The sequence below is a fragment of the Lagopus leucura genome, unplaced genomic scaffold (assembly GCF_019238085.1).
Source record: "Lagopus leucura isolate 7727_CA_CO unplaced genomic scaffold, USGS_WTPT01 Super-Scaffold_100157, whole genome shotgun sequence".
Lineage (NCBI taxonomy): Eukaryota > Metazoa > Chordata > Aves > Galliformes > Phasianidae > Lagopus > Lagopus leucura.
The window spans coordinates 10163297-10191242 of record NW_024962334.1 but is presented as its reverse complement, the minus strand read 5'-3'; the positions used below and the strand labels follow the sequence as shown (position 1 = coordinate 10191242).

At 40.7% G+C, this 27946-nt stretch overlaps 1 long non-coding RNA gene across 2 annotated transcripts; it reads left to right on the top strand.

Annotated features, from left to right (window-relative positions):
- The first annotated feature begins 114 nt into the window (after positions 1 to 114).
- On the top strand, positions 115 to 22809 carry LOC122189788. 2 transcript variants are annotated; one of them, XR_006181969.1, is made up of 7 exons: positions 115 to 149; positions 10103 to 10210; positions 14623 to 14716; positions 15568 to 15694; positions 16926 to 16989; positions 19035 to 19182; positions 22605 to 22809. It is a non-coding gene; the product is annotated as an uncharacterized LOC122189788 (long non-coding RNA). The 2 variants fall into 2 exon arrangements; XR_006181968.1 differs by lacking the exon at positions 14623 to 14716.
- Positions 22810 to 27946: the final 5137 nt, after the last annotated feature.

Genomic DNA, 27946 nt, shown 5'->3' with positions numbered 1-27946 from the left:
GACCCCTCACAGCTTTGCTACCCTTCTCTGAATGCACTCCAGGGCCTCAATGTCTTTCTTGCAGCGAGGGCTCAAAACAGCACAGCACTCAGCAGTGCGGAGAACAGAGGGACGATCACCTCCCTGCTCCTGTGGCTGCACTATTTCTGGTAAGTAAGCCAGGATGCTGTAGGCCTTCTTGGCCACCTGTGCACACTGCTGGCTTATGTGCAGCTATCTGCTCACTAACACCCCAGATCCTACAGCTTTCCAGCCACTCTGACCCAGGCCTGTAGCATTGCCTGGGGTTGCTGTGACCAGTGTGCAGGACCCAGCACTTTGTTTTGTTGAATTTCATCCCACTGGACCTTTCTACCCTCAGGCAGATCAACACTTCTTCCAAACTGGTGTCGTCTGCAAACTTACTGAGGGTACACTCAATCCTCTTGTCCAGATCAATAAAAACATTAAACAGAGCAGGCCCCAATGCTGACACTGTGTGTCTGCAACAGGCACAGCAGACCTTCCTTGTGCTCAGCATTGGTGGAGGCATGGGATATCTGCTTTTATGGGCTCAGTACCGAGGAAGTGTAAACTGCTAGGGTCAAGAAATGCTAATGGGAGATCAGATGTGTCAGTAGAACTGGCTTTAGATGCATCAGCCAGGACATCCTCTTGGCTGTGTGAAGGGCAGCGTGGCTGCCATGCTGCATTCCCCCCATGCTCAGCATTGGGTACGTGTGAAGAGCCTGGCTAGATGACTTCCCTACTTGGTCTGTTCTAGTGGGATTTTGTGTACCTGTGGTATAAGAAGAAGGTCTTCCATAGCAAGTCAGTGGGGGAAAAAAAATAATTAAAAAAAAAAAAAAAAAAAAAAGGGCATTTTTGTATTGTTTAATCTGAAAATTCTTGAGAACAAGGAGAAGCCCTGAGCAGAATATTGCCCTACTTTCCTTGGTCTCTGCATTTCCCATGCATTGCCTGTCAGCTGGGAAAGAAAAGGGAGTATCTTACTCTACATCACACTGGTGCAGCCTCACCTTAAGTACTGTGTGCCTCAGTACAAAAAGGAGCATAAACTGTTAGAGAGTGTCCAAAGGATGGCTACAAAATGGCAAAGGGTCCAGAGGGGAAGACCTGTCGGGCATGACTGCGCTCCATGTGTTTGCTCAGTGCAGAGCAGAGGAGCTGAGGGGAGACCTCATGGCCTCTGCAGCTCCAGCTCCTCACAGGGAGCAGAGTGGCAGCGCTGAGCTCTGCTCTGTGTGACAGCGACCAGACACAAGAGAAGGGAGCTGTGCCAGGGGAAGGCACAGCTGGGGGTGAGGGGCAGGGTCTGTGCCAGAGAGCGGTGGGCATGGAACAGCCTGCCCAGGGCACAGCCCCAAGTGCTGGAGTTCAAGGAGCATTTGGACTGTGCTCTCAGACATTGGGTTTGGATTTTGGGTGGTCCTGTGTGGAGCTGGAGGCTGGACTCAATTGTCCTCATTGGAGGGCCCTCCCAAGTTGGGATATTCTATGATTCTGTGTTGTTTCATCGCTCTCTAACACTCACATTACTAGAGAAATGAAATTTGGTTCCCTACACTGGTAAAAGTATGATAGTAACTTACTCAAATACGTGATTTCCACCAGCCATGTGTGAAGTCACTTAATCAGGTTGTCCCCAGAGTGCTTGGGATTGTGGTAGGAAGGCTTCCTGCTGGGAGGAATCCCACCTGCAGGCTGCTGCTGGAGCTCAGCAGCAATCTCAGTTCAGTTCCAGGGCTGTGGTAGAGCTAGGACTAGTGTTAGGGGAGTGAGAAGAACAAAACCTGCTGGTATCAGATCAGTACTCAGCCACGGTTCCCTTCTAGAGCTGTAGCTTGCCCATTTGCCCCCCAAATGGCCCTTGGAAGTCTCATTTTCAGGCTAATGGCAAGCTGGGCATTTTCTTAAAAGTTAGTGACTGGATAATCAGAAAATTTCCATTGGCAGCCCCTCCTGCTGATGCACCTCACATGCTGTTCGGACAGGAAACACCTTGCTGCTAACAACTTAAGAGCCTACACCTCCCTAAACAGAGTGCATGAGTGCTTGTGCTCCTTCCCATGGCTGAGCGCCCATCTCTATTGTGAAGAGATGCCAGAGGCAGTGTGGTCAAAGCCTGAGACGACCAGAGAGGAACATCTTCATGGCCAGCATTGAACTGGCCAGGAATGCCTAATGTAATGCATATTATCCTAATTTTCCTATGGATAAAAGGCTCAAGTTAATAAATTCCATTGCTTGGAGGCATTTATGTTGTATGAAACCAAAACTTCTCTGGAAGAAAAAACAGATTCAGCAACATTTCACTCAAGAATCTTGGAGTCAAAACAAAGCTTTGAAACTCAAATTCAAACTGCAGATGGCCTGGAAGATTTTCACTGCAATGGTTCTTTGAGTGTTTTGGATATATGTGTATTTGCCTTTGAATATGTGTGTTAGTTTATCAGTTGACTTTATCTGTATGGCACTTTTCTTATTATTAACTTGGGAGTGACTCAAGATTTGTGCGTCTCACCCCTGATTAGTTGTATAAGTGTTTTTAAACCTTCTGCAACACCCTTCTGCTCTATCAAATCTTCTGACAGCCTGCTTTGCTGATTTAGACTAACCTCTCTGCCCGCAATTTAACAGTGATCCCAGGCATTTAAATGGGAGAAAGTCTGAGCTAAGAAATGCTTTAAAGTGTACTTTCTTTATGAGCACCCAAAGCAGGATTGCTTGAAATTCCCAGGCTATGAAGTATGGCCATGAAGTATTTGTTGTGTAGTCTTGTGGTGATTGTTTCTGAATGCGAATCGCTTGCACCTGAATGCTTCTTTCAAAACAGCCATGTACAAAATTAATTCCACAAAATGCAGTGTGAATCAGTATGGAAGAGGAAAGTTATGTTTATTTTAAACAAATTTTATTTCAGTCACCTACACATTCTGTTCTAGCTGCAGTAGATGCACTCCCACACCGTGTACTCAGAAACATCAAGGTGGATGTCTGAGTAACCCAGCCAGTATGCAACATGCAACACTAAGAACGTGGTGCTGGCTATCATGTCCTCACTGCATCTCTGCAGTTCCCTGTGTTTTTCAGTGATGAGCAGTTTTGTGGATGTAGCTCTTACACATTCTGTACAATTCAAGCAGTTTTACTTTTTCTCCGGAATATTGATTAGTGTGGCATAGGTAATTGTTGATGTCCATTCCTTGTGTTTGCAGGATCTGGGTACAACCTGTTCTCTTGTCAGGATAACAAGGAAAAGGACTGAACATGTGGCGTGCTGCAGTTTTTTGCCCTTCTCCTATTACCAGAGTGCAGGCTTTCTGGTCCTGCTGCGGACAGCTTTGTACCGCAGATCTCAAAGAAGTGAAGTCTGCAGGTCGGTCCACCAGCGATTTGCCTTCGGCAGCCACTGGGTGGCAGTGCTTCCTCTGCCTTGCTGCTCTTAGAGGATGCCAACGCCTCGAGATGCCCCATGGCTCAGGCATTCCCATCTAGCAAAGAGCTGTCTAAAATATTAAGTATTTCCAGGACTCGTGCAGCAAGCAGGGCTTTGCTGGAAGCTGAGTTTCTTTTTTTATTTATTTTTATTTTTTTAAGTGATTCGAATTGGGGAAGATCTAATTCAGCAGTTCTGGAAGTTTGTTTTTATAGATAGATTTTATGGAAAACAAAGACCTACCATAAAAATCTGTAGCTTACCATTTCCAGGATTTTGACTTCCCATCTTCCCATAGCCCACAGGTTTATGTCTTTTATGTCTCAGCAGATAATAATTTTACAAGACAACAGAAGGGTTTGTTCAAGCTTCAGGTACCATAAGGCTGACTGTTGTAAATGCATGTGCTTACTAAATTGCCCTTCGCTGGAATTTTAGAGGCAAAGGATAGAACAGAATGAGGGGATGAACACATTTCCAAGAGAAAACAAAAGACAGAAAACAAAAAAACCCAAACGTCCTGATTGCTGTGAAATCTGCATCAATTTAAAAGGATTTCCTTCTAAGGGAGATCACATGAGTGTGAGCTCTTTGAGAGCAGGTAGTCTGAAGAAAGTCTCCAGAACCATGTGCCAGAGCAACCACTGTGATACTGGATGTGTCTTCATGAGGAAAGAGTGAGAACAAGAGCATACAGTCTGCTCTGCAGATGGGTTGTGGGTTTAGTTCCTGAGTTGTGACTTTAGTTCACTAAAAATTATTGCATCTTATTCCTTTAATGTCTACCTCCTGATGCAGACAGAAGCAGTGATGTTTATGCTGTGACACCAAACAGTGCCCTTTCTCCTCCACTCTTACCCTTCCTCACCAAAACACTGAAAGTTCAGGGAAATCCAGTCCTAGAGTTTTTTTTTTGTTTGAAGTTTCCCTGCATCACCCATTATATTTAGCTCTAAATTCTAGCCTGCCTATGACAACTAATATTGCCAAAGCTTTTGGTTATTCAGTTTTGAGAAGAAAATTGTTGAATCGTTGGGCCTGTCTGTGGTGAATGAGATATAATCAGATGTCTGGGATGGCGAGAAATATCAGTTAGACGTATGCATAAACTGTGTTTACAGGTGCAATATCAGAGTTGTTGGTCTATCATCTTGCTTTCAGGCAAAACACAAGGCAGTTTCTACTTTTTATTAGCTTCTCCATTACCTGCTCTCAGTAAACAGATTGTTGGCTTTTTTGGATAGACATTTGTGCATATCTTCACCTTCCACTCAATGTAGTTACCCAGCCTGATTTTTGGAGTATGCTGCACCTAATAAATGTGCAGCTGCCATAGCTACTGTAACTATACAAATAAAAAGAAAAGCTCCTCAGCTTTTAAGGAGCTGTAGGAGGCAGGTAATAAACCAAAGCTTTGCTCCTTGCACACAAAGCAGGTGAAAATAAAAACACCAGGCTTCCCTGCAGGCTTTGTTCTTATGAGCAGGTACTTCAAGAACTGCAACATAGCTGCTGCTTCTGGGAGCAGTCAGAGAGTAAGAAAGAGCAAGGCAAAATGCTACTGCTCTTGAGAGAGCCCTCTCTAATAAATCCAGCTATAATTAAGCTGGTGATAACGGGATCTTAAAATAACAGTGCATTCATTTTTGGAAATATTTATTTTCCTACTTGCCTTCTTCCATTTTCAGGCTCTTCTCCCTTGTTCTTTTCTCTCTGCTGGTTCAAGAAAACCACCTCCAATACATCCACCAGTGTGAGGCTGTTCACCAAAGATTTTGCAACTTTCCTGAGCACTTAGCTTTACTTGTATTGATGCACTGTCATGTATGCATCCTAATTCTCCACTCCAATGTTTTTAAAGAACCCCTTATATAATAGAACTCCTGGAAATTCACTTCTTTTTAACATGCTGGGTAAATTATATTCTCACATGTAGCAGCTTATTCTTTTTCTGTCTGCTCCTAGTAAGAGATCTGATTTCTGCTCACTGAATTCTCTGGCAAGTTGTCAGTTGGCTATAATGAAGGTAAAATTGGGTCCAAGAGTGTTAAATCAGATCTTCTCCAGCACAGAAAAGCATACCCAGTCTTTCAGCCATATCACTCTATTTGCAAACACCAGGAAGTCTTTTTTTTTTTTTCTTTCCTTCTCTCTGAGCTGTGAAACATGATATGAAATGGCTGCTAACAACTGTTTGAATTCTAGTAGATGGGGGCTAAAATTCAGCCAGCAGCTTGCTGCAAACCCAATATGTTCTGGTCGACACATAGACCAAGAACTGCAGCCTCTGTATCTGAATAGCAAAAACATTTGTGTGATCACCAAGAAAGTTAGTGTTACTGGTTTGTTGGAAGAGATTTTCTTTCTTTGTTTTGTGATTCAGAGCTTACTGCCCCTTACTTTGCTTGTCTCTGAAATTCCAAGTGCTAGTCACTCTTTAAAGTAATATAATTTTAAGTTGCTATAAAATTATGCTGAAGCTACAGCTGCATTTTCATTCACACTTGTAGTGTTCACCTAGTATATTTTAAAGTGTTTGGGGCTTTGGCCCAAGTTTTACTATAAACCATAATAAATAGTTGCCTGACTTACGTGGGTATCTTCCTTCAGCGATCTGTTTCTTGCTCTCAGATTGGCCTTTGCAGCTGACATACTTGCTTCTTTTCCTGCCAGCATTTTATATTTTCCAGCTGAAGCAAGTCATATCTTGGTTCAGCAGTCTACCAGCGTTGTGACTCCTCAACACTATTTCCAGTCAAGTATTTTCAAGTTTCTTTGACCTCTGCCTTCCCAGCTCACCTGCTTTAAGAAAGCGTGCTTATTGTCTAGCTTACAGAGTACTCTAGCATTAGAAATTCCTAACTTGTGTTTTTAAAATGGCAAGTAAGAGTATGACAGCATACTCATACAAAGCCAACAACTGGCTTTGACTCACTGCTTGCTTTGCCCAGCTTGCTTATCTATTGACTTCAGTAAGGCTGCTAGTATTCACTAGCCTCAGCAAGAAAGTACATGCAGCTCCATCTTAAAGAGGTACTTCTTTTCATAATCCTTGCTGGCTGCAGTTCACCTCTGCTCTCCCCACACCCCTCACGATTTCCTGTTTTCTGTAGCCTCCCTCCTATTTGCGCCCTGCATAAGGCATAACTGGAGAGGAGAGAAATCGAGAAGAGATTACCAGTTCTGATAAAGCCAGAGGACTACTATCCACTCCTACTTTTTCAAGTTAGGTCACAGGAGGCTGCAATGAGGAAATTAAAAAATATTGAAAGAGACTGTTTCCCTTGGCAGGATGTTGAAGGGACCAGGAGTACAGATATTGTTCTTCTTGATCCTCCCAGCTGGTGACTGGGACCTGGGTAGAGGGAGAGAACAGATCAGTTGAAGGAATAGCTGTGTGACTGGTGTCACACTTGGGGTTTTGGCTGCGATGATCCTGGATGCACTTTTGATAAGCCAGGCATGTTAGTGTTGGATGGGCTGCAAATGACCTGGATGGGCAGGAATGTTCTGGCAGCAAGTTGGCTGGACTGATTAGCAGAGATTTAAACTAGATTCAGTGGGGGAGAGGGATGTAATTCTGAGTGATGGAGAAGAGCTAAGGAACACCATCACTTTGGGAAGCAGCAGGGGGAAACCTCAGATTTGTCTCAGAGGAATTTGGGAGCACTCCTCTTAGAAGGTGTCACAGCTCATAATCCAGCTGAAGTGCCTCTACACCAGTGCATGCAGCATGGAAGATAAGCAGGAGGAGATGGAAACCATGGTGTAATTAGAAAACTATGACCTAATTGCTATCACAGAAACATGGCAGGATGAATCACACAACTGGAATATTATGACTGAGGTTTACAAACTTTTTAGAAGGGATGGGCAGGGCAGCAGAGGCGGGGTGTTGCCCTCTATGTTAAGAAGTGTTTACATTGTGAAGAGCTGCCTTTAAAAAAAAAAAAGCCATGAACAGGTTGAGAGTTCGTGGATTAAAATTAAGAACCAGACCAATAAAGGACACCTAGTGGTCAGGGTCTGCTATAGGCCACCTGATCAAGGGGAGCCTGTAGATGGCGCTCTGGGCTGCAGCAACTACGCTCGGACTGAGTTTGTGATCTCGAGAAATAAGGATCTGTCGAGGAGCAGTCGGGATCCTGAATTTCAGGAAAGTGAACTTACAGACGTTTAAGGAATTCTGGATGAGATCCCCTGGGAAACTCTCCTTAAGGACATAGGAATGGAACAGAACTGGTAGCTCTTCCAGTCTGAGAGCACAAGAGCTCTCTGTCCCCAGACAAGAAATCAAGCAGAGAAGGCAGGAAATCAACAGGAACAAGGACCTTCTGGTTAAACCAAGGGAGAAGAAGGAAATGTACAGGCAGTGGAAGCAGGAATGGTGAATGGTTGGCCTGGGAAGAATACAGGGATGCTGTCCAGCTTTGCAGAGATGAGATCAGGAAAGACAAGGTGCACATGCAATTGAACTTGAAAAGAGATGTGAAAATAGCCAGAGGGGGTTCTACAAGTACATTGGTCAGCAGAGACAGGCAAATAAGAGTATATCCCTTCTCATAAATGAGAAAGAAGAACTGGCTTCAACAAACATGGAGAGGGTTGAAGTACCCAGTAAATTCTTTACCTCAATCTTCACTGGCAGTCAGTTCATGAACCTCTAGGCAGGATTTTGGGGCAGAAAATCCTTCCCACTGTAAGAAAAGAGCAACTCTGAGACCTTCTAAGGATGAACATGTACAAGTCTATGGATCTGGATGACATGTAACCCAGGGTCCTGAAGGAACTGGTTGATGTGGTTGCCAAGCTACTCTCCATCATATTTGAAAGGTCATGACTGACAGACGAAGTCCCCAGTGACTGAAAAAAGGGAAACATTGCTCCTATTTTTAAGAAAGGGAGAAAGGAAGACCTGGGGAGCTAACGGCTTGGAAGACTCATCCATATATCTGAGAAGATCGTGGAACAGGTCCTCCTGGAAGCTATATGAAGATACATACAAGATGAGAAGATAGTCCATGACAGCCAGCCTGACTTCGGCAAGGGCAAATCTTTTCTGACTAATCTGGTGCTCTTCTATGATGGAGTGATGGTGTTGGTGGACAAAGGATGGGCAACTGACGTCAGCTACTTAGACTTGTGAAAGGCATTTGGCACAGGTCCACACCACATCCTTATCTCTACATGATATGGATTTGAAGGCTGGACTGTTTGGTGGATAAAGAATTGGTTGGATGATCACAAGCAGAGGGTTGTGGTCAGTGGCTCTCTGTATTCTTTAAAAAGGCCATGTAGGATGCCAATCTGTTTTGCTGTCACTTGGTTGCTTTTAATTAATCTATGTCTCTTTTAAATTTGGGAATATCAAGTGGAGTGAAATAGTTCGCGTAACGTCTTTGGATAATAATACTTTGAAGAGCAACAGAAAGCAACCTAGGAGGAAAACGCTTCCTACAGGACTTGCATGTTCTGGAGTGATGGTGTTTGCATAGTGCAGCCCTGAACCATTTAGAGATTCTGCTAATATATGTATCCACTGCCTGACCAATACACTGACTGAAAAACAGTATTATCACAGCTGACTTTGGTCAGAATCTGAGTAGTGAAAGAAGAACGAGAGTGAGGTGGTGGGTAGGAATCACAGCTCTAGCATGCAGCAAATGGTTAGTGTTGGCAACCGCGCTCCAACTCTGAGATAGGAAAAAGTCTTACAGCTCCTCATAGGCCATGCTTTAGTTGTGAAACCATCTGATGGCAAAATTACAGTAGGAAGTACCATTGGGGGATTTACATCAGATAACAAATGTGCCTTTGTAAGGAAATACCACAGAACCAGTCATGCAAGAGCAAGAGGGAAATGGAACGGGTGTCTGCAAAGGCAGGGAGGGCCCAGCACGAGTCAGAAGGCAAAAGAAAAGCGTCTTCTTTGCACCAGAGAGTGAGGCACAATCTCCATCCTTGTGCTCTTTAAAAACAAGGACAGTTTTCGCCGTGTACAAGAGCAGAATTGGCTATTTCAAAACATGGAGCAAAGCACAGACTAGACCCGTTTTCCACCATGTGCTACGGCTCAGCTGGCATAGCAGCAATGTACAAAGAAAACATATTTTTTTCCTTCAATAAAAAGCATAATTCTGCTATGCTTCCATTTTAAACTAATTGTACATTGGAGTACAAAGCAGATAATTTTGAAGACAGATTTTTCATTCCCAGGCTGGAGATGATTCCATTTTCCAGCTGCTGGAAAACATCGTTAGCTGATCCTGTAATGGAGTCTCATGTAAGAACTGCCTCATTACCATCAAGTGTTGCCAGCTCTTAGTTTTGCGTTCTGCTTCATAAATTCCAAAAAGCAGCTCAGTGTGTTTAGGAACTATTTCCCTGTTTTAAAAGGAACCAGAATCTATTCCAGGACCCAAGCCAGTTCCCTTACAGTTTAAATGAAGACAGATTGCCATGAGCTTATTTCAAAAAATGAAGAAGTTTTTGCAAAACAATTTCTTGTTCTTTTCTCTCTCTCTCTCTCTCTCTTTTTTTTTTTTTAAGAAACAAAAAATTGTGCTTTTTGTGTCTTTGAAGAGCAGGGAATAAGCCCAGCAAAACTGGACCATTATATGTGCCTGTTAGTCAAGTATTAACATCACATTTTTTTTTCCCTAGGCAGAAAGCAGTAAGGAGTCAGAAGCCATTCTTCCTGATTCTACATACCAGCAGGGTTCAACTCACTCCAAATCAAAGTGGAGTTGCTGAGGAGGGACTAATTATGAGGTCTGTAGGATTTCTCCCTTCAGTTGTTAATTTGATCCTAATCTAAGACAGTGTTAATCAGTTTATGTCAGCTCTGTGTCACCTGACTTTTGTAAAACAAGAGAAATCTCTTCTAAATCATGATTGCTACTTGGTATGTTTATTTTTTCACTTTTGTAGGCAGCCTGTAATACTGAATAAGAAAAGGAGGCAATTGTCTTCTCTTACCTAGAAAGACAGAGCAATACAACAGATTTGTACTGTTATTCACATTGCATATGTCCCTAAGAAATACTAGAATGGAATTTTCTCGGGGCTGCAAGAGTACTTCACAAAATAAGCTCACCAAGGAGAAGATCAATCACCAACTGTGCACCTTCCAAATATCTGGGCAATTTGCCTGGGCAACACAGGATCCTTGGTCTTAGCAGACAATTACATGCGTGTTGAATTTCACCTACAGTTTTTTGCTTTTTTTTGAAAGGAAAAGGAAAGTAGAAAAAAAAACAAACACATATTTTGCAGTTGGCTGTTTATCATTTTCTATGAAAAACTGGCAGCTTCCATCATGTCTGGCCAGATGTAAATGGATGAAAGGGTCAACTAGAAAATGGCCATAGATGTGATAATATATGTACATAAATTAAAACAAGGAGAGCTTCCATTAATTTACTCCCATGATTTTGACTTTGAGAAAGGAAGCAGAATCAGAGGGCAGTATCCCAAGGCAAACAACCAACATTGGAACAGTTCAAAGATGCAAGAGGATGTGTGTTTATTCTGTTCAAGGGGAAATATGCAGCTGTAATCCTAATTAAAAAAAAAAGAAAAAAGTTTTCCTAGGGTGGTTTTCTTTCAAAACAAACCATAGTATCAAGAATCGCTTCTAGTTGTAGTCCTCATATTTTGTTATTAGTGTGTTTGTTATGTAGGCTCCCTCCTATACTGTTCCTGGAGAATTGCAAAGCAATCAGAGCAATGTGCCGGCCTGGGAAGCCATGGCAGGGCCTGGACTACAGGTTTCCTATGGGTTTTGCATGCTTACTGGACAGAGGTGTATGGAGAGGGTAGGTGCCAGGTGTGACATTACAATGCTGGGACAAGCCTCTAGTCAAGATGCACTTAAACCCACAAACCACTGAATTCTCCACAGGGAGTTATTTTATTTTCTGAACCCAAAATGCAATTTAGCTTGTTGTGTCCTGACTAGAAATAGTATACATGCAGCATGCTGAACTTCCAAATGTAGGTATGTAAAAAATGTATCTGTTGGACCCTATTTGCCCATCTCTTCCTGTTCCCCTGAGTTAAAACACTGGGCTTTGGTCACTTTTTCCTCAGAAAATATGTTAACAATCGTCATTTTTCATTGTGAGAAGGGCTAAAAAATTTATCACCTCAACATCCTCACCTTATATTGCACCATTGTACTTTACAGAACGGAGTCTGCAGAAGGAAAAATTTTAGCTGCCTGAAGTCCTATTTATACTGCCAGTTCTCATTTCACAAATCTGTTTTTAAATCAGAGATTTAAATTAATCACTCTCAAACTAATCAGTGAATCAGTTCCAAATCTGGCAGCCAGTCCATGTTGATACAGGATTTTCTGCATGTATGTATTCCCAAATTTTGTTTGCACAGTATTTTATTGCAAATACAAAAAGTAAATGGATTTGTCAATTATGAATGAAATCAAATGAAGATGAATGAAATCAAATCAGACTGGGGGAGAAAAATGATGTGTACTCCCAGCAACCTGTCAGTAGGGCCTGAACTAGCAGGGAATTGACATCCAGTACTTATGTGCTAGATCTTCTTATAAATAATAAATCACTTTTTCTTTCTGCAAGCAACACGCACTTTGTTCACCGTTTGAAATTCTTTACATTATTAACAGCTTGTTAGGAATTTTAGAAGCTGAGATAAAGAAAATACTCGGGAGATCCTACATAGTTTATATTCAGATTTCATACTTGTCTTTTGTACACCTGCCTTCCTACTTTACAAGATATTTTTCATAATTTTGTAAGAGGGAGGAAAGTCTGGGAACTTCTCTGTGGCATTTGGATGCTGTAACTATTCTGAAACACAATTTGAGTAACACACACCATTTTTGTAAGTCATTACATCGTACACATTGAGTGTGGCCAAGTTTTCAGTATTGTTTTTGGATTAGTTTCTTTTGCCTGTCAAAACTAGCAAGGGCAGGTTATGTATATATAAAAACAAGTTTAGGAATTTGTGATTGCAGCATCTTCTAGTTGAGAGGCCGTGTGCAGGGAGACTCTTGCTTCTTCATAGAAGAAGACATTGATGTTTGTGGAGGGAGTGGTGAGAAGGGCAGCAGGACACTGACAATGCAGTGAAAGGAAGATGGTACAGACAAGTGGGGAAGCTGTGTAATATTTGAATCTTTAGGACTCTTTTCCAGAGATAAGACCTGTGTGTGCTTTGCAGGGAGTTTAGGTCTGGTGTGGAAATGGAGAGGAAAGAAGGCTGGAATTTGTGTTTTTACTCAAGTGCTGTTTTCTGTTCAGTTCATTACACTTTTACAGCTTCTGGAACTGACGTGCCAAGGTGTATATTTCTTCTTGGGAGCAATCCAGCAGAACACAGGTCCTAAAAGAAGCTGTGAAGAAACAAGGGAATATAACAAACAGCTTAACAAACACAGCTGGTTCCTCAGTGATTGGAGAGTGGAGTAGAGAATAACTCTCTCATCCACTGCAGAAAGTATCACACAGAAATCTGTCTTTATAGCACAAGCTTGGTTCTATCCTCAACTTAATTTAAAAACTTCTTGCTATGATTTAGCCAGCAAGCTGAGGCCATTATCTGAGTAAGGAAGTGGTCCTGTAAGAGCTGCACTGAGCAATTGAGAAATGGGCCTACATGTTTGCTCCAAAAGACAGGAGGAAGGAAGGAAATTCCTGCGGAGGAAGGAAATTCCATATTGTCATTGGAAGAGTTTAGTCAGTGAGAAAAGGAACATGTAAAACATACCATAACAGGGGAAAACTCTGAGGTTCATGAAGCACAAAACAAAACCTAGGTGCTGTACCTCTTCCTTCCATTCCTTCACATTATCTGAAATAAACCAAACTGGAAATGTCACTAGTAATGATTTTTCTGCAAGAAAGCCTTACTACTAAGATCCCTTTTGTGAAATGTTGTCCTGGGCCAGTTGAGTACATCCAAGTCAAGAGTGAGCAGCACAGTGCTCTGATTTGAGAACGGGCAAGTGGGGAATAAAGGGGATTGCTGCAGCAGGTACAAAACTCAGCAGAAAAGGAATTGTGTTCAGGCACAGACCTTGCAAAGAGGACCATCCTGTTCTTGCACACCCCAGAAATCTCTACAGGAACAGCCAGGCTTTGCTTAGGTCTTGAAAGGTTTCAGCATAGGTTGCTGAAAGAAAGGATACTAATGAACTGTTCATTAGTTCTTTTCTAGAAGTAATTTATTCTTCTTTCTTTCTTCCAGTAGACATCTCTTCCTCTGTTTATGTGGCACAAAGATAACCTGCAGGGATAAATGGAAATTGAGTTTGTGCCCTTATTCCCAGAGTAATTTGAATTGATGTTATACTGCTGGTTAAAAAAAAAAAAGCTAGCCTACTTTCTGTGCATTTTTAATAATGACTTAGCCACTTCTTGTTTATTTTGGACTTTTTAATTATTTTTAAATTATTTTCTTATTTTCTATACCTTAATTCTCACATCCTTCTTATACAGAGATAATCACTTCACATAAATGAGACAGAAATTTCTTCCAATAGTGATTTGTAGCAGTGATTAAAAATTGAAAAGACAGATAGTCTGGTACATTAAGGAATTAATAATATCTGCAAGGCATCTCCTTCAGTGCTTTAACCTGTACTCTTCAATGCATGAGCTTTGTTTTTCTTATTGAAAGTCCTGCAGGAATGCCACATCTGCTCATCTGTGTGGGTAAAGCTCAGCAAATCTCAACATTAATTCAGTAGAATGCTCTGAACTGGTAGACAGCCAAGGCAATTAAACAGCTATCCTGATAAGGAGAGGCAAAGAAGTTTCTGAAAAGAATCACTGTGGCATAAAGTACCAACAAAGAAAGAAATATGGCAGTAAGGAGATTACTCACAGCATTTCATTTTTCTTTGGCATTTATTTCCTTATTAATGCTGGAATCTCTGTACATGATGGAAGTGAAGTTTGGCATTTCATGCTGATTTAAAAGCTTGCTAATACTAATCTCCCTGTGTCACTGAATGAATGCATCTCTGCTAAGTAGTCTCACTATCATTAAGTATAATTGCGCTAAATTAGCATCCAGGGAGATGCCCTGGTTAAAAAAAATCCGGGTTGAAAGGTTTGTACTGTAGCAGTAGTTGTTTGAATTGACACATGGTTTGGATTTTATGACATTGCTCTGAATAGTTACTTTGATTTTAGGTAAGACATTTTCCAAGAGTAAGAAGGTTACACACTGACTGCATCAGACTGAAAAATACCAGTGTATTTGAAAAATATCAATGCATTGCACAAGGTCAGTTTGCCATACAAATTCTTCAAACGATCCTCTGAAGAATATATGTTGGAAGAAGTTCTTTTCTTTTTGGGGCTGTTGCACTGAGCTTCTAATTATCGCACAGTGTAAGGCTAATGTGATAATTCTGTAGGCTAGACATTTCTCATGTAGAATAAGGAATAATTTAAAATGGTCATTAGAAGCTGCATGATCTTGAAAATAGAAATTCTTTTCATTTTGTCCATAACTTAGGTAATTGTGCTACAGTCTTCCTTACAATGTAGTGCTAATTTCTGGAGTTACTACTTAAGGTAACAAGGAGGCATCTGCACCATATTGTGTTCTTGGTTACCTTTACACAGAAATATGCCAAAGAACAATTTCAGATAACAAAATAATCTGATGCTTGAGAGAATCTTCTCTATAATTAATCAGCATTGAGGACATTAGCATGTTTGCTTAAGAAGGAATTTTTTTTTTATTACTGAGGTTCACAAACGAAGGTTAGACAGCATGAAGGTCAGCCTTTAGTTCAACATGACAAGCCTTGTTTCAGAGGATTATTTAAAAAAATATTTTTTATATTCAGTAATTTGCCTCCTAACCATATTTAATTACTAGCTGTTTTATTATCTTTCATCTCATGTCCAGCAAGCTAAACTGATAGAAAATTACCGTGCTTTTTGATATAAAAGGAAGAGAGAATGTCCTTAGCTCCCTGCAGAGAATCACTGCATGTGTAACGTTTGCTTACCAGTTTTAGATTCCACTAGCACTGAAGCGCTTTTAAGTATTATTAATTCATATTCATGTGCACACAACAAGCAAATGTATTTTGAAACCATGCTGATATAATCTGTCTTTCACAGACTGCTCCAGTCAAAGCACCAGGACTGTGTTGGACAGGAAGGAAAAATGAATTCCAGGATGAGGAATCTCCACTGACCTTGTCCCATCCCAGGCTCTACACAAGAACGTCACTGCTGATTTTGACAAGTCAGTAAAAAAAGGTGACGGACGCTGTCGGGTAATCAGACAGGATTGGCTGTATTCTCTGGAGTGTAAGGGATTTGGTTTCGTAGCACAAAATTGGTTCTAGAGATGACCGTTTCTGCTGCTTTTGCTACCTTGTTAAAGATTTCCCAAGGAACAGTACTACCGTGGAGCAAATTGCTTTTTTGCTGACAGTGCCTACCGCCTACATACCACACCTTAGTTTGCACTTCACGGCAGCGCCTAACTGCAGCACACGTATCCTTATGTGAGCCTGGCATACCAGATGGACATGTTGGCTCACTCGTAAGAGTTGAAGGAAGATTTTGTAATATTTTTCTTCACGTTTTCATGTGCCAATAACAGGAGCATGTGATCCCTAATTCCTGAGGTGCAGCGTTACTCCTCCTCCCACACCAAGCCTTTTCTGAACAGGTTTAGCCAGCTGTGCAGCTGTAAAGTCATTTTTCTCTGTTATCTACAGAAAGATACCAGAATAACACTGCAAAAATTCCTTTCAGTTCCTTGTGGATAAATAAAGATCCGATCCAAAAGTTGCAAATGTGAAAGGATCGTATCATAGTATCTCATAATGCCATAGCATAAACAAATGCTAGTCCCTGAGTGATTTAGCTTTCTAGTACCACAATTTTTCCGTTGACTTTCAGAACAGGGTTGAGTGAGGTCATTGATACTGTCTTAAGGACCATTGATTTTCAATGTTTCATTCTTTAATGTTTAGATTTTAATTATTCTTTGTTAATTCCTCTCTACAAATTAAAGTTCTGCAGAGAAGAGTGAGTGTGTGAAACATACATGGTTTTTATATTCTTTTATTTCATTTTCTTATGAATCTAAATGAGTGAATCACAGGAGCCACACTCTGACCAACAGATTACTTGTCAGCAGAGCACTAGCTTGCTTTGAGCATTGCTTGTGGAAGATGCAGAATGTCCATCAGTGGAACCCTTTGTGATCAGAGCAAATATGACCAACATAAAGTTTAGGTCAGAACAATAGGCCATACCATTGCTTCTCAGACTTTTTTTATTGGAAGAAAAAGCCAAACTTTAAGAAGAGAAAAATATATCAGATTTTGCCATACCTTCTTCTCATATATGGAGACATCCTGTTTATATTCACTGACCATTATTTTTATTCACTTCTTTACTTATATTTGGCTCCATGTTCTGCTAATAGTTTTTTTTTTGTTTGTTTGTTTTTAATTGTTCAGCACATGTGTCATCTAAGATGTGATGAGCAAGTGGTAAAAAAAAGCTTAAGAAGCACTGAAATGGGTAAGTTCTACAGAGCCTTTCTATCCATTTACTTTTTGGCTGATATGTATGTGTTTGCAAATAGATGTTACCAGGAGTCCTACTTGCACCATTTACTGCTGACTAGTAAGAGTGGGAATATGAGACCTTCTTCTGTGTTCCTCTGCTCCTTTGGCATGCAGTATAATAAGCTACCAGGACAAACACAAATGTTCATTGCTGCAGTCTGCAGCCCATTCATCCACATATTGTTCTTTCTGTGACTTTTCCTGTAGTTGTTATTTGTAGCGATTGTAAAAGCAGCAAATTTTGAGGCAAGGGAATTGTCTGTACGTTCTCACTTACTTTTACCTGTTTTATTTCTGATGAAAGGACCTGACTGACAGAATGACACATAATCTGTTTAAAGAGCGGACTGGATGGGTTCTGCTTTGCAGCTAATACTTCGTGAGGTTTTTGTGAGCTCTGAGTCAATATGAATGTCAGCGTGGGGAATATATTTAATCTTTCTGCGTAGTTGTTTGTATCAGCCTTCTCCTCAGGCATTTATAAGCAGCTGATAAAGCTCTCAGTGGAACTTGCTGTGATGCATACTAAAACTGATTTGCTCAACCTGTCGCTTGTGTTATCTAGTAGAAGTTTAAGGCTTTAAGCTAGTCAGAAAATTTAGAATTCAAATTGTCCTTTGGCTGAAAAGGAGGTGATTGTTCCCCTCTATTCTGCCCTTGTGGGGCCCCACGTGGAGTACTGCATCTAAGTCTGGGGCCCCCAACTCAGGAAAGATGTTGAGCTTTTGCAGAGGGCCCAGAGGAGGACCACAGAGATGATCGGAGGGCTGGAGCACCTCTCCTGTGAAGACAGGCTGAAGGAACTGGGCTTGTTCAGCCTGGAAAAGAGAAGGCAGTGGGGAGACACCATAGAGGCCCTCCAATATTTAAGAACAGCTTATAAAGATGAGGAAAACAACTTTTTATATGTGGAAATATTGATGGGACAAGGGGGAATGGTTTTAAATGAAAGGAGGGGAGATTTAAATTAGATGTCAAGAGGAAGGTTTTTACTGAGAGAGTGGTGAGATGCTGAAACAGGCTGCCCAGAGAGGCTGTGAATGTTCCATCCCTGGAGGCTGTCAAGGCCAAATTGGATGGGGCCATGGGCCATCTCACTGAGTACTCGATCTGTGGCTGGCAACCATGCCTGTGGCAGGGATGTTGGAACTTGGTGATCCTTGAGGTCCCTTCCAACACAAGCCCCTCTATTGTTCTATGGTTCTACAATTCTATGATTCTATGAAAGAGTATGTGAGCATTACCAGTTTTTGTTCACTACAGCCATTTTAGAACTAAGGACAGCAACACTTCAGTTTTGAGCACTGCTTCTTGACTGGAAAAAAGACTAGAATTATAAGTGATGATTTTATGAGTGTTTTGTGACCTTGACAGTGGTAATACAGTTGTAACACAGTGGTAACAGTGTCTTTTTTGCACATGTGGCCCCATTAATAAATGGCATTTTATAGTATCCCAGTGTGAACCCTGGCATGACCTCATTGAAGGTACTTTGGATTCGTATCACTGGAAATTGTCCTCTGATATCCCTTGTTTCAACTTTCATGATATTTTTGAGATTCAGTACTGTGGTTATACAATGGTGCTGTAATGTCAGCTGTAGAAGCAGAAAAGGTGCAGCATATGCAGTGCTTTTGTGGAATGCCTATTTTGCCTTCTGGTGTTCCTTCAGATCCATCATAGATGAATCTAAGAATGGAGGCAAGACTTTGTTTTTGGTCTTTTTTGTGGAAACTGCATACAGTAAAACTTATTCATATAAATGTACTTCGTCTGTGTTACCTCTGCATATACATTCATCACCAGACTAAATACATGACATAATTTTACATTGAGAGCAAGTAGCCAAAAGATGGAATTAAGCACATCCTATAATTTAATACCAGGTATTTTGAATAATTTATTTTAAATGTTTGATAATGGATGCAACTTACAACTATTTATTAGAGCATTAGAACACTGCAGTTTTGGATTAATGCAACCATTTTGTGATTACAGTGTGGTTATTTACCAGTGTGCACTGCTTCGTAGTGGCTGTAACAGACTGACTGGGTACTGGGTCTTAAAGAACGCCTCACCCTTAGCTGAGATTTGGTCTGTGTTTCCAGCTGCCTTGTCTTGTGAGAACTCCTTGCAAATGCATCAGGTAAATTACACATGAATACTCTACCTGGCACACAGACATGGATATTAAGGGCTGTTTTCCTTTTCACCAGAAGTACTTATTTCTATCTCAGCAACCTTGTCCTCTCTCAAACAGTGCATTATTTAATTTCCATTAACAGGCACTCTGCGTGCCCATTTAATCAACAGAATGAAATAACAGTACTTTTGACTCAAATTATGATACAGTATAAAAATAAATACAGATGTTTCTGATATTCAGGCTCCCTTCAGGTGGACAATTGAGAGTTTAGGCAAATGTTGTTTTCTTGCACTGTTAATAATTTTCTACTACGAGTATCGTAATACATCTATTTACTGAACCAAATTGTATTGACAGCAGGGAGCACAGTGCACTTTTTGTAATGTCAATCTGAAGATTGTTATTTAAAGCAGAATCAAAGGCTTATGAAGAAGATATGGACTTAGCTCCCATGAGGTGATAAGGGAAATTGCATTGAGACAACAGAGCAGAAGGTTAGCTTACTGCACTCTGCAGTGGAGAGATATGAGAAGCAAAAAGGAACATTAGTAAATCACAGGGTAATGTCATCATGTTATTTCATGGGATGCCCTGGAAAAATGAACAGAAGGAGAGCAGTGTTATGTCTTACACATGCACTGTAAGCATCCATGGTACGATACAGTGATCCAGCTGCTGAAGATAGGCTCTAAACAGAAAAAACATGGGAAGGTGAGATGCCTTTTTAACTATGGTTAGGACAGCATTAACTCCATGAGAAACCTGCTTAATAAGAGAAAACAAGAGAATGTGGAGGCATGAGGAGAATGGAAATTTCCTCATTCATAACTATTTCAAAGCCAGTAGAGCACCACTGGCATGAGCTGATGGCTATTGGGGAAAAGAGTGACTTCACTTCCAAGACAGTGGGGACTGCATTACCTTGAAGTTTCTTGGAGAAACTAAAGGATGGGCTGGAAGAATGCTGCAAGCTAAGCCTTAAACTGGGTCCTACAGCACATCCGCCCAGCTAGCTTTGGCAGCAAGCTCACCAGAAAGCTGAGTTTGAAAACTACTCTGTCAATCTAATGCATTCTGTCCAAAGAAAAAATATTCAAGGATGGGGCAAGTTTTCCTGCTCTTCAAAAGGTAATGTGACAGAGGTATAAGGGCACAGTATTGTAATCCCACATGAGAACATTCCCATTGCAGAAAAACGGGAAAATGTGCCTGCATTTTGGTACCAGCACTAAATGATACTCTCTTGATATAGTTATCTGTCCAGTACTGCAGCATTACTTCTCAAATTTTCTGTGTAGTGCATAGAGTGACTGAGCATTTCCCAGTTATATGCTGCACTAAGTAACCCAAGTGCATTATCAATAAGATAATTTCATTCCAACCATACCTTAAATATTTTCTGACTGACAAATTGTGTTCCTTTATCATGAGAGCATAATTATGTTTGGAAAGAGTATTTGTGCATAATCATTTTGTCATATTTATCATAATGAGTAGAAAGCTAACAGAATAACTTTCCCATAGAAACAGAAGATTGCAATAGGAGTGCTGAGTCTTTTTGTGGTGATAAATGGTGCTGACTCTATGACTGCCCTTGTTTAGTCCCTGGTGGTATATCTTCGCAATAACGTTTCTACTTACATTATGCCCTTTACTTTTGCTTTTATCTGCTCAGCATTTTGGCTGCCAGATTTTACGAAAACAAAGAGAACTGTATCATTTCTTTCCAAGAATCCTTTTATTTTATCTCTGAGTCTGAAATGTGATATTTGCATGTGTGGTAGTAGCAAAGTGTTCAAATCAACTGATACTCTATAGCAGTACCAGATCAAGGCCTGTTCTCAATCTCTCATAAGAATTCAGCAGTCATTTATCTGCACAAATGTACATGTATATTTGCTTTTTCAAGGAACAATTGATTCGTTAAAAAAAAAAAAGAGATATGGAGGAAAGCTAAGTAGTGTAATTCACTGCACATGTTGTGGGTACCAAGTGTGTATAAGGACTTCTAGAGGAATTACATCAATTTATGCAAGGAAAAATCATCTGGGCTGTTACATCTATGGTACCATCTCTGGTGCAAGAAATTATTGATCTGCAGATTGTTGGAAGCTGATGGAAGTTGGGAGACACTGTGCCTGTTCTGCTCAGTCAGTTCCTTGTGATGGCCATGGACATAGAGATGAGAAGACTCGGTGAGTCCTCTTGCCCTGTTCACACAGGATTGGGCTGGGGCCCTTAGGGCCCCAACCAACCTATATTGTAGCTGCAGGACAGCTGTAACCATGCCTGGCTGTGGACCCTGCTAATGGACACGTCTGAAGCCATGCTGGGATAATGAAAAAGTGCACAACAGCAATCAACAGATTGTCCATCAGTATATGCAGAGTTCAGACTAATAGCACTGCATACTTTGCAGTTGGAATCTGTTCATTACATTTGCCTTGTGAGAAAGAAAATCTGTGTCCAGTTTTCTCTTCTTGACTTCCCTCTTTGAGAATTTAGTGGATAAGGTTAAAAGGTATAATGTTAACAACCCTGTTGAGTGACTGTTTCTGTGCACAAAAACGTAATTCAAGTTTCATCAGCCTTTCCTATCAATAAGTTTCAGTGCTGCTGGGAAAGGATTGTTTCTCTGTTACCTTCTGCCTGTGCAAGAATTGAACCACATCAAGGCTCAGAATGAGAAAGTACAAATAGCAAATGAATGAGGCAAACTGAATCCCTCAGTGAAGATCTTGTGCTAATAAAACTTTCAAGCAGTCAATATTGCATCTGCTCCATAACTTGGTTCACTTGTAATTTTTGTTTTAATAAAAAACATAATTCATTTCTTCAATATGCTGCAGTTCTGTTTACACCCTCTATGTAATTACAAAGCTTTTTTCTATTCCACTTGCTAATTTGTTACATTTTTTCTGCCCCCTCATATTTGCACCTGCCTGGGCTTAACCTCAAAATCATTCTTTCTGGATGATGAACTTATTTCAGCTCTTTTCTTTCCTTAAAAAGAAAGTTCCGTTTTTGTATTCTTAAGTCATCATATTTGATTCATTTCTATTTTTACTAATTCTATTCAGATTTTCTGCTGTGCTTATATCCTTCCCCTGTATTTTGGGTCAAAAGTATTATAAATAAATTGTCATTATTTCTCTGTCTGCCAGGATAACTGCTTATAATAGCCTGGTTTCTAATTCCTTAGAGTTGATTAAGGACTTATGCCCTGCAGCATACACTGTTGTGTCCCAGCCCTTACCATTTCTCATGAATGTCCCCATTATATGCCTGTGTGTCCAGTCTTTTTGTGCATCTGATTAGCATTTGACCTCTGAGATGACCTGTGGCAAAAAATTCCACATTTTAATTACTTCCTATTTTATTCAAAAGAAAACTCAAAAAATTACTTCTTTCCTGTCTTTCAGATATCCCGTGACGTGGTTTTTCCCCTGCATGGAGTAAAAGCAAGGAAGGCTCACCCTTTCTTTGCTGTACCCTCTTTTGTACTGTCTTTTATTTCACTCTGTGTCTCTCTTCTGACTACTCTGAACAGTTCACAACTTTTCAAGTAAGAACTTCATACAAAAGCTTTTGTATTCGTGAGCATTGTCTGTCTCATATTTTTTGTGTTTCTGCAGCTCTTTTTTGTAAGATGATGATACATCTGGCTATGGGCACTCCTGGTTAGACACATCCTCAGGTTCTGAAATAAAAAATAAGACTGCAAATACTGCTCTGTCTCATTCTCTAGGCACACTTTTTTGATCATCCATTCATAATGTGTGCAATCTTCTCTGCTTGATGTCTTTAAAGTGGCTGCATATCATCTGCACTAGAGATCCAGGCTATCCAAACTGACAGATAATTCAATCCTAAAATATTTCTTAGGGCATGTAAAAAGCAGAAAGAACAGATTGACATGCAGCTGCTAGGAAGAGTATCCTTTGATATATAAGCAGAGAAAGCCTAAACCAAGAATAATTTTCCAGAATCCATTTTCTGAGTGTCTTTTTACTTTCAAATATCATTCAAGTCAGACATTTGCCAATTTACAACATGAAATTCAGAAGCCTGTTGGCTAAGCTTTTATTCTAAACTCTAAACTATTGTGCTGGTTCTTCCTTTTGCTATATGTAGGTTTCCAACACATTCTTCTTTTTTCTGATCAGTACAGAAACAAACCAGCCTAGGACCTAGGCCTTTAGAAATTGAGCTTTTTATGAAGTAGGGTACATTTTTTTCAGTAGATGCTAAGCAGATGAACTGTTAATTGCACCTGGAATTCCAGGTACCTCAGTACTTCTTGGTCCTTCCTCTCCACAAATCATGTATGTATATGCTTTCAGTTAGATTCTGTATAGCCTGTCACTATTAAGATTCGGACTGACTGCTCTAGGATAAGTCACATAATACCCTTACATAATACCCTATACTTGCATGCTTGCTTCACCAACTTCAAACCTGAGATCTTCACAAAGATAAGGAAAAAAAATAGAATTTTCTAGGAGTACTATCCATAAACCACAGGACAGTTTAGATCTTCTAAAGCAAGAAGAGGGGTCCCCAAGCTGCCCCCTTTAAAGCCCATGTCAAAGTTCCCTTTCTTGCTGCCTTGGCTAACAGGGGTTCCTTTGGGAACGTTTAGAAGGGCTTCAGGGAAGGAAGGAAAAGATTCATTTTAGACTGTGAGAAGACAGGAGAAAAGGTCAATTATTTTTGGTTCAGTTCAAATGCCTGAATTGTCTTGGGAAGGATGAGTATGTTTAAAAAAGAAAAAAAATATTTACATATGTATACAGCTGTAAGGAAATATAGCAGGACATACTGCATAAAAGGTTTAAGTAGGAGAGCTGTGTTATGAGAAGCTAGTTCCATTTGTGAACTAGTGAAGTGTATTTATGCTTTCTTAATTTAAAGGAGAGTGAGTTGCTGGAATCAGACTCAATTTGAGAAAGATCTTCCCTTTTATTTAGTGAAGAAAAGTGGTAATAGGAGGGGAATTTTATATGATAGATATCTAAGCACATGCTGTGTACCACCTATGTATTGACTGCTAGAGAGTAAAGAATGAAATAATCACTGCCTCACTGCCATTTTATGCCAAAAATATGTTTGTTAAGTACTGGCCTTGCTTGAGAACTTTGGGGAAGATTTCTCCCCAGCTTTCCCAGTGAGGTATATATGCACTGTAGAGTACACATTCCTGAGGCACTCTGTCACCAGTAGATTTCTTTCAGTTTGCTCAGCCCTGGAATGTCTCTTTCTGTTGTTCACTTTTGGCTTTGGATTTTGCATATACCATTCCATAGAGTGGAATGTGATTTTTTAGAAACATGATATTAGTATGTGGCTTTCTGCATGTTTGATACCACATTATTAGCATTATGAGCTCTGCAGAGAAGGACCTCGGTTTTCAGGTTGGCCAACGGAGCGTGCCTCCATGGCCCTGAAGGCCAGTGGCATCCTAGGGTGCATTAAAAAGTGCATGGCTGTCAGGTCAAGGAACCTGATCACTCCACTCTCCTCTACATGTGTCCACAACTGGAATATGACGTCCAGTTCTGGGCTCTTCAGTTCAAGAAAGACAGGGAACTTCTAGAGAGAGTCCAGTGGAGAGCCTCAGAGTCGATGATGAGGGTCCTGGAGCATCTTCCTTGTAAGGAAGGGCTGGGAGACGGGCTGTTCATTGTGGAGAGGGCTGAGGGGGGATCTTATCAATGCTTATGAATATCTGATGGATGGGAGTCAGTGGATGGGGCTAGGTTCTTTTCAGTGGTGTGCAGCAACAGGACAAGGGGCAACAGGCAGAAACTGGTATCAAGAAGCTCCATATGAGCATGAGGAAAAATTCTTTGTGTGTGGCAGAGCCGTCCAACAGGCTGCCCAGAAATGTTGTGGACTCTCCTTCCCTGGTGAATTTGAAAACTCTCCTGGACTCTGCCCTGTATGATCTACTGTGGGGAACGTGCTTTAGCAGGAGGTTGCACTACCTGATCCTTAGAAGTCCCCTCCAACCCCTATGATTCTCCAGTTCTGTGATGAGTCTCTTGTCCCCAAATACATCTACAGGTGTAATCCTTGTTGCCCAGTATGTTGCTGTTGTGAAGCTTATACTTTCACTAAGATTGTGTTTTCTAGACAATTTGACCTTATAAGTCTCTATATCTTAAATAAATCAGGTCATTACAGATCAGGACTGTATCGTATTTGTATGAGTTCCCCACTGGAGGCAAATTTACTCTGAAAAAGACTTTGCATTGGACTCTTGTGAGTGAGAGATGGAAAACATTCATATTTACCCTGGATGAAAGCTAGAGGCACAGACAAGATGAGCTGGCTGCCAGGTTCACAAGCAGTGAATTTCAGCCTGTCCTTTCTAACCTATTCTTCTGTCAAGCAGCTAAAACTAATGCACAGCCCAATATACAGCAAGGAAGCTGCTTTCACTCTGCTCTGAGACGTGTGTGTAATTAGTTGATCTTTTCTGTTCAGACAGTTAATAGTCCCCAGAATATTTTGTGTTTAATAGACAAAGAAAACACAGTGGATTTTTGTTATCTAATTCTAGTGTGGCTTCTTGCTGCTCTGTGTGGGAAGTTCCTTGTGGAAGAATTGAGGAGGAAAAAGCCTTTCGTAATCTTTTAAGATGAATACAGAGTTTCCTGGGCTACAGTGTAGGAATAATTAGCAATGAAGCACCCGTGGGGAGAGACGTATCAAATAGGATATCACTGGATCAGTATTTGGTCTGGTATTAATTAGTGAAAATACCAATTAAGGTTTCTATTAAAAAATCTGGAAGATAAAATGAAGCATTCATTGTTCAAATTTATAGAGGCCAACTAGCTACAGAATGATTGATCAAGAGATTTTCGAGTAAGAGGCAACTTTTAACTGGAATAAGATTTTAATTTAGATAAATGTTAACTAATGCACAAGAGGGTAACACTTTGTAAAACGAAAAGCTGCTGTTTAAAGATCAGTAATGCAAAGAACTTAGGAGAGTGGGTAACAAATGGGGCACAAATCCCAATACCATAGAGCTTTAAAAAGACAAATAGCTTTCCTGCCTGTATAAGGAGTGAAAAGAGAGGTTGTTTGTAGGACAGTGGCCATGAAAATCAGTGTCCTGTGTTTTCAGTGTGGCAGTGCACGTGCAAGGCTTCAAACTCTTGTTCACATTAAAAATAACAAACAAACAAACAAAAAAACCACAATATCTACACACAAAAGTTCCATACCTCTGTGTATGGGAACTGTTGTGTCAGGGCCTGAAGCACTGATTGATCACCTGAGGTGAGCACTGAGTCAGCCTTGGAGCACAGGTGAAGGCGATTCAGCTGTGTGATGGAAGGGCTGGAGCCTGGCTGCCAGACCCTATTTAAGGGCTGACTGCCATGGGGAAGGGTCTTTTTCTGGAGGTCCTTGTTTTTAGAGTTTTTCTGAGAGCCTAGGATATGGGTGAGCTTTTTTTTTATTATTATTATTATTTCCTTCTACAGTGGTAATCCTTCTTGTTATATGACCTGTAAAATACCAGCCTGCCCATGCCACTCTGCTAATTGCATATCTGTTGATTGTATCTTCTGTTTGGTGGGGAAGGCTGGTGAACACGTGTGTAACTCGACCAAGGAAAGAAATTTTGAGAAACAAGTGTTGTTGAGTTTCTTTTTAGAGCTGTGGGCATTGTTCTAAGAGCCATTTCATCCAGGCTGAACTGCCATCACAGTCTGTTGGTTATCACAGCGTGGTGCTCTTGAGGAATGAGCTGCCTCTTGGAAGAAAGAAGAAAAGCAAATTGCTCTTTGCATGTGTGGAAGAGGTCAGAGGTAGAAAAATCTCAAAATGCTTCAGTTTAGGAATTACAGACCAGCCATCTGGTCTAACAGTGCCATGCTAACTATTTGCAACAGAGTATGTACTGCATAAAGCTATCTGTGTGTCTGCATGAGTGCCTGCATGTGAAGATTTTGTATTATACTTAAGCATTATGAAAACTGAGATATGTGCCATGTGTTGGCACTACACCAGTGACAAATCTATGCATATGAAAATCACAGTTTACTGGTGACATTTTAAAGTCTTCTTTCTCCCCTTTTTAAACAAGATCTTCTTATACAGAGTCAATGCTATCATTAGCATATGCTTAGGACTTAATAGTAATAGCCTGTGATTTCACAACATTGTAGAGCAGCTGAGGTTGTAAGAAACTCCTGGAAATTGTCTAGTGCAACCCCCTTGCTCAAAGCTGAGTTAGAAAGGCTGCTCAGAGTTGCTTCCAGTCAGGTTTTGTGTGTGTCCAAAGTTGAAACACTGGAAGCCAGTACTCAGGAAGTTTCATCGCTGTTTAAAGGAGTCAACAGATGGTGACATAATCTGAGTTTAAAGGAGGAAAAAAAAATGGGAATTCATGTATTTTGCTGTCTGTCCCCTTTTAATTATGCACAGTGTGCTGCTGGGAAGTCAGTCTCCACTGCCCTTCCCACTCTCACCTCCAAACCCATCAGGTATTTAAGTATATCAGGCTGAATAGTCCCAGTTCTCTCAGCCTTTTCTCCCATTACAGATGCTCCTGTCACTTAATTATCTTTGTGCCTCTTTGCTGGGCTTGCTCCACTATCCCCATATCTTTCTTGCACTGAAGAGTCCATAACTGGATGTGGAACTAAAATATCATGTGTTTTCCGGGTGTGTCTATATATGAATACATGTGTGTGTATGCAGCTCTATAGCTATACATGTACATACAGATATATATCCATCTACA